The sequence below is a fragment of the Arvicanthis niloticus genome, chromosome 2, assembly GCF_011762505.2.
Source record: "Arvicanthis niloticus isolate mArvNil1 chromosome 2, mArvNil1.pat.X, whole genome shotgun sequence".
NCBI classification, from domain to species: Eukaryota; Metazoa; Chordata; class Mammalia; order Rodentia; family Muridae; genus Arvicanthis; species Arvicanthis niloticus.
In genome coordinates this window covers 13,305,256-13,312,604 of record NC_047659.1, presented here as the reverse complement: position 1 = coordinate 13,312,604, position 7,349 = coordinate 13,305,256, and positions in this window count along the sequence as shown.

The window sequence follows — 7,349 nt, the reverse complement described above, 5'->3', positions numbered from 1 at the left end:
GCAGAAGTAGAACCATTTAAGTCCAGAAAGACATGGAGACCCTGTACACCATAGCAAGACTTTTTAAATTTAAATAATAAACAGTTTCCATCACATTTAGAATAAAACCCATAGATCTATATGGTCCCAAATGACTTAACTTCCGTCTACCATATGGCCTCTTCCCCTGTTGGTCATTGTCCTCAGCCATAGTGGCTTCCCTGTTCCTTTGGGTACAGCTTCCTAAGAGGTTCCGTTAGCTGCTGCTTTTGCCTGAGATGCTCTTGAGGCTATGCCATCTGCTCATTTCTCTCCTCACGTGTCGGTGATTAAGAGGCCGCCCTTGGCCTCCCGTCAAAATTACATCCCTGCCACTTTCCACTTCTTGTTTTCTTATTTTCTAAATAGAACTAACTCACCACTACCCAACATTCTATATAATTGGATATCTGTCCTCTGTTTAAATATAATGTTGACTTCAAGAAAGAACGTTGTCACTGCTATGCCACCAGACTTTTAAACAGTGCCTATCATGTAACACATGCTCAATGAAATAGCTGAGTGACATACTAGGATCTCGGTTGCTTGAAAGTCAAAGAGACTTGTGAGACCATCCTACGTCGTCACTCCTTCGTTGTGATCCAGGTGAAAACTGGGGAAACCCAGAGAGATGATGGGACTTAACACAGGATAATAGATGTAGATAATAGATGTTACCGTTTCAGTGGGTTCTCCAAGGGTTCCCAAGATGAAGCTGAACCCCCATTATGAAGTATGACGAGGTTGAACAGTTGAGCCAAGTGTGGTAGCACACACCTTCGATCCCAACACTTGGGATATAAAGACAGGTGGATTTCGGTGACTTCAAGGCCAACCTGGTCTACATAGTGAGACCCTGTTTCAAGGGGGGAAAAAAAAAGGAAAGGAAGAGAGAGACAAGGAAGGGGAAGGGGCCAGTAGATGCATGTATGTGCGCTTACTCCACATGCTTACTCCCTATGACTCATCTTGCATACCTCACATGTAAACCTCAAGACCCTGCCAGTAAGAAGGCCATCGCTCGATGCCATCCCTTCACTAGTGGTGGACCTCCAGAACTGTGCTGAAATTAACCTCTTTCCTTTAGCTATGAGGTAGCCCTACCTCATGGACTTCATTATGAACTTCAAACACAGCACGATAGAAGAGTTTTAGGTAGAATCTAAGTCTGTCAGGCCTACAAGCATCTCCCCAGGCAGGCAGGTGGTGCCTCAGCAGAGTGACACTCTGCCTTTTTTTTTTTTTTTTTTTTTTTTTTTTTTACAGCTGTGAATGTAAGTGGTTGAGGAAAAAAGTCAAAGACTATTATCTTGTGGCACATGAAAATCAAATTTCAGGGTCCAAGGAAGTTTTAATTAGAACACAGATGTCCTCATGAATTCACATAATATCTCAGGCCATTTTTCACTATAGCAATATTTGAGTGGTTACAAAAAAAAAAAAAAAATCATGGGTCCTCAAAGCCTGAAGCATATACATATCTGCTCTAAACTGCCCTGTTATTGGAAATGTCTTTCTGCCATGGAAACATACTTATTCCACGGCCATAGATACCACCGTGGTAATACAGAAAGCATAGAAAGCAGATGGATGACATAATGATATGCAGTGGACATTATTACTTTCTCTTTTTTCCACAGCTATTATGTGTATGGGTTTGTTTGGTTTTTTCCCCCTGCATGTATGTGCACCACGTGCATGAAGTGCCCTCAGAGGCCAGGAGAGTGTCAAGTCCTCTAGAACTGGCATTACAGATAGTTGTGAGCTGCCACGTGGGTCTGGAAGAGCAGCTATTGCTCCAGCCTCCTGTTGCTAGTTTCTTATTAGCCTCTGGAATAGGGAATTGTCTATACCAACCTAGTATCACTGTACTGCAAATGATTGCAACCTCCTCATTGGCCATGTGAGGAATCAAGCCATGTGAACACTAGCATCAAATGTGCCTGAGTTACTTTTTCAGTCCCAGTCAGAATTCTTTCAGCTCATGTGACAAAAACCAATGTTCCAACCACCGTGTGGTATGAATTTTACTGGCTTGTGTAACTAAAAATCTCAGGTATTCATCCGATAAGTCCAGAGGTCTGTCTCTGGATTGTGTTTTCCTCTTGATAGGATCCATTCGTGGGCAAGCTCTTCCTAGTGGTCTCTAGAAAAGAGATTTGAATCTTGGGTTCAAACAGTCAAACCAATGAGAACCTGTCCCAGGACGCAGAACACACGTTTTACTTTTTTCCCTTCACTTTCAGTCCAACTTTTACTAGGAGTATTGATTACACAGAATGACATTTTATGTTTCCATGTGCCCTGTGACTAGGATAGAAATATCATTCAAGACCCAGGGGGACCTTTCCCTTTCTCAGAGGAGAAGGGGAGGAGGATGGAAGGAGGTTCTGTGTAAGGGTGAGACCCGGAGGAGGGAGGACAGTGATTGGGATATAAAGTGAATAAATTAATTAATTAATGAAAAAAGAGAAAGATCATTAAAGTGGTAGGTAGCCTTTTTCCTCCCTAAAATCCCCACTATTTGAGAAGCTGTTCCTGCCCCTCCCCACAGCTAAGGAAACATATTCCACAGCCATAGGCTGTGGCCATAAGGATGATAGAGTCTAATCACAGTGCATGGTCACATACTGTCATAAAACAAGAACAGAGGAGAGACCTCTACCACAGGTAGGGGCAGAGATGCGGGAATAATGATTTCCCAGAAAATGGCTGTGCTAAACCAAGGACTTAAGTAGAGCGTAGATGGGGGAGGGGTGGGATGGAGAGAGCAAATGGTCAGCGTAAGAGCGCTTGGGATTTAATTGCTATGGAAGTAAACTCTGTCCAGGTACCTGTATGTGTAGAATAAACCAGGCTTCTGTGCTTTTACAGTCTCCCCAATGAACTATCTCTTAGCTTCAGGAGACTCGATACTGCAAACCAGAGAAGCTCCCAGATCCATGAGCCATCATCACCGCCCTGTACAGAAACCCTGTAAAGATGTCCCTTCTGCTTAGAAAGTAATGCTCGCCCAGCAAGCATCTCCCTCACACTTGTCTAATACATCTTTCTATAAATCTGTAAAGGTTGACCCAAAGCAGCTACTACCTCTCTGCTCTTTAAATACTAAATTCTGTTTCAGCATTTATCACTATACAATCTGCTTTGTCATTTAACAATGATCACCACTGAAAGATAGATAAACCTCATGTGGCAGGAACCTCCCAGAAAGCAGACAAGGCCACTCTTCCTGTGGCGGGAAAGCTCAGCAGCTCCTGTAGCATTCATGTCAGTCTCCAGACTGACATCTCTGAAGCATCCTCCCAGTTCCTGCCTTGCTTTAGAGTTCTTACTCCTGAACACACACCTCTGCTCTCATACCCTAACCAAAACTCAGCTTATTAAACCTCCCTGCCTGTCCCTAACTGCCCAGCCTGATAGAGAAAATAATTAGAAATTAAAAACTCCAGAGTTATCTTTTCCATTTTCCACTACATAGTAAAGTTATATATGATGTCACTAGACTCATATATATAATATCAAATATATGTATTTAATATAATTAAATATATGTATTTAATATAATTCTATATAATCATATAATGCATAAGATTATAATATATTTAACACTATATATACTATATATATAACATATATGTAATATATATGTGTCACATCTAGCACTATACACAATTTTAACATGTAAATCTAGTTTAGGAATGAATGTATTGTATGTAGTTATAAGTATATAGTATGTGACTAGACACAGCAACAAACCAAATATTTATCCATTATACTCCTTCTTCCAATCTTCTTTGTTCCCACAGCTGCCTCATCACTTCACCCCTGCAGTAGCTCAAGACTCACTTCCCACCCTCAAGTCTGTCCTCAAGTCAATGGCCTACCAAACCCTGATGACTGTGTCATCTTCATGCTTAAAGGTCTTTGGTGGCTCCTCACAGTTTATGTTTTGAATCTGATATGCCTTAGCATGATATGCAAGTCTCGTTCCCAGTGAAGTGATGTCTACGTTTGAAATGATGGTGTGGAGCAGGTTGACTGTGCACAGTGTGGTAGGTGCAGAATTCTCTAGTAGGTGACTGTTAGTCCTGGAGGACTCCACTGATCTAGTGTCATCTTTGTGCATTCCAAGTGATGACAATGGCTTTGGCTGAGGAAGTTCTTACTGGACACTGGACCAATGCCAAGTTTCTGTTATTGTTGTTGTCATCAACATCATCATTACATTTATTTACTCATTCTGTGTGTGTGTGTGTGTGTGTGTGTGTGTGTGTGTGTGTGTGTGTGTGTGTGTGTTATGTGTTTGTGGGGGTAAATGTCTATGTGTGGTGGTCAGAGGACAATATGAGGGTATCAGTTTTCTCTTTCCACCATGGTGATCTCAGGAACTGAACTCAAACATCAGGTTTAGCAACAAGTCCCTTAACCTAATGAGTCAGTATCAAGTTCTTAACTTGAAGATACACCTTGGATTCTGAGAATATCCCAATACTTTTAAGTGGGTTTTCTGTTTGTGCCTGTTTTATGATGGGGAAGCTAAGGCTCCTGGAATTTCTCACTTGCTATAGAGCCCCACATTTACATTGTTACATTGTTACATTGCAAATGTCTACAGGTACAGTCTACATTTAATTGTTACATTGTAGTGTGTAACAGTTGAGGTATCATCTCAAATTACCAGAACCCTTGACTCCATTCTATGCAGATCTGCAGAGACAGTGGAACTGCCTGTACATCAACCCAAATTTTGATGGTGAATACAAACTTCCCATCAATCTACCCTCCATCCCTTAGTTCCTAAACATGACCAGTACACATGTCTGGGTCCCTAGCCTTCATCCTGATCCAACCCTCTCTCAGTCCTTGCCTACCTCACTAACTCATCCTTCCACACTTCCCTGAAAGGTCAGGTCCTGCGTGCTGCCTTTCCAGGTGCTCCACTCCGAAGCCGACCTAAGCGCCTCCTCCTTGGTCTCAGGGCACTCCCTGTAACACTTAACAACTACACTGCAGCTCAGCTTTTCTCTCTCAGTAAGAGAGATACACATCTCTTGATACTGTGTACCAAGGGATACACATATCCTTTGTGTATCCTGGTTCTGGCTGGAACCTGGGATGGAGTAAAAGTTTCATCAGTACCTGCCAGCCTGAGTTTACTCAGTAGGTGCTCATACTGGGAGAGTTGGGGTGACTATACTTGTAGACATTTGCAATATACTTTGAGATCTAAAGAACTTACATTAATCATTTATTTTATGTAATCTTTTGAAGCTGATAATGTTCCCAGAGTTGACTCAGTTTCCCGCAGTTTGCCCAACCAGGAAGTGGCTGGGCTAGGATTCAGCATCATGTCTGTCTGAGTCCAAACATCTTTCCATCACTTCCCAGGTCATCTGAGTCAAACAACTTGCACATTTTACCACCAAGGGCACAGTAACTAGGAAGATAAGTTGCTGGCCGAGGGTCATTCAGTTCGTACCCCACTCTGCGTTCCTTTCCTCAACAGGAAATGTCCAGCAAGGTGACGAGGTGGGAATAAGGTCCTGGACAGGAGAAGAGTGTGCTGCCTCTGTCTCTTCCCATTTACTCTCCCTGTGTGTCACAACCTGAATGTTTAAATTTTGTATTTAGTATTTACTCTGAAATGGCTTTCATCTGATTTCCCCCTTGCTCACCAATTTAGCTGTCAGAGTAAATAAATGTGAAGCTGGGTCTCCAGTCTCTCCAGCTCACATTACCTTCCTAGAATTACTCCCGGCGGGGAGGAACCGCTGCTGGGGGCCTCCCACAGAATTATCCGGTTACTAATGAAACCTCTTTTCAAGCCCAAATCTTAGAGGACAACAGAGTCTCAGGTGGGGGGAGGCTGGCAAAATCCACCTCAGAGGACCAGATGACTGTGTCCTGTGAGTGACCAGTGAGAGGTGAAATTATGACTTTATAGATGCCCAGTACTAAACACGGCTCTAGAATGAAGTCAACATTTGTAAAAGTATTAGTGTTTAATGTGTGGTTAGTTATCACTCCAACCCTGAGGGGTAGGGATTGTTAGCTCCATTTGCAAGTTGGGAAACTAGAATTCTAAAAGGCAAAGTGACCTGCCCACAGTCTCCTGCAGGAGGAAAAAGACTATCCTGTCTGAACAGACTCTCCGAGTTTGACAATCTGGTCTCACTCTGTAGCAGAAATCTGGATTTGTGGAAAGAAAGATTTCATGTCCGAAATGATTTCATTTTTGTCTTTGAAGTTAGGTATGCCCTGAGCTAGACTAATAGATGTTCAGCTTCCTTGGGTAAGTTATTCAGGGGACTGTTTGACTATTTGAATTATGCCATGCCTAGGAGGTAGACTCTGTTGTCATGCCCACCTCACAGGTGAGAAAACTGAGACCAAAGGAGTGAAAGGAGTACCTGTCACCCCTAAAAGAAGGGATGGTGTTAAAACCAGTGCCAAGGCAAGCTACCCTCACTTTTTGGACTTCAGTACTGAGTTCAGTGCCTCTTTATCTTGTCTTGATTTTTCTGAGGATTTAGTCAGAATTCAGGTGAGGAACGGCAAGCAGATAAGAGTTTCTGTCCAGAGTTCCAGGACTCGGTCTAGATTCCAATAAACAGCTTTATCAGTTTTTTAGAGTTGCCAGGAGGATTGAGAGGCTGGTGCATGTGGAGCTGAGCTTAGCCACACAAGTGGTGGACCTTAGTCGTTGTGAGTGTTCTGGGAGCCCGGACTCCCCACTCCTCTCCGAGCAGTGGTACTACCTGTTTGCTCAGCCTTGGGACCCTTGCCATCATCTCCCTACCTGGACCACTGTCCTCTGTCCCCCAGACTATGTAAATCTCAGCTGACATTTCATTTCATATGGTCTTCCCTTACCTAAGAAGTTTTGGAGGCGCAAGAAGAGCTTTGTCCTGTTGGGTTCCTATGCATTCCCTGTACTATGTACTGGCCTCTGGCCTCTCCAGGCCACTTAGAGGAGAGAAGGGAAAAGAAGAGGAGAGGGGAGGGGAGCGGAGAGGAGGGGAGAGGGAGAACTAAACAGTACTGTTGTTGTTCCATATTTGCCCATGAGCCAAAGACAGATGCAGGCTTTTGGCAAAATATGGAAAGCATGTGTGTGTGCATGTATGTGCTCACCGTGAGTGGTCACAGACACGGGTATAGGCCAGAAATCAAGGTCATAAGCTCCGTAGATGAATCCAGTTTTAGTTCTTGGCTCAGGACATTGTAAGTCACAGGCACTATGATCTCTTTAAACCTCAGGTTAAAATAGGTAACATGGGTACCAATAGGGTATGCTGCCTCACAGAGGAAATTGACATCATGAGTGT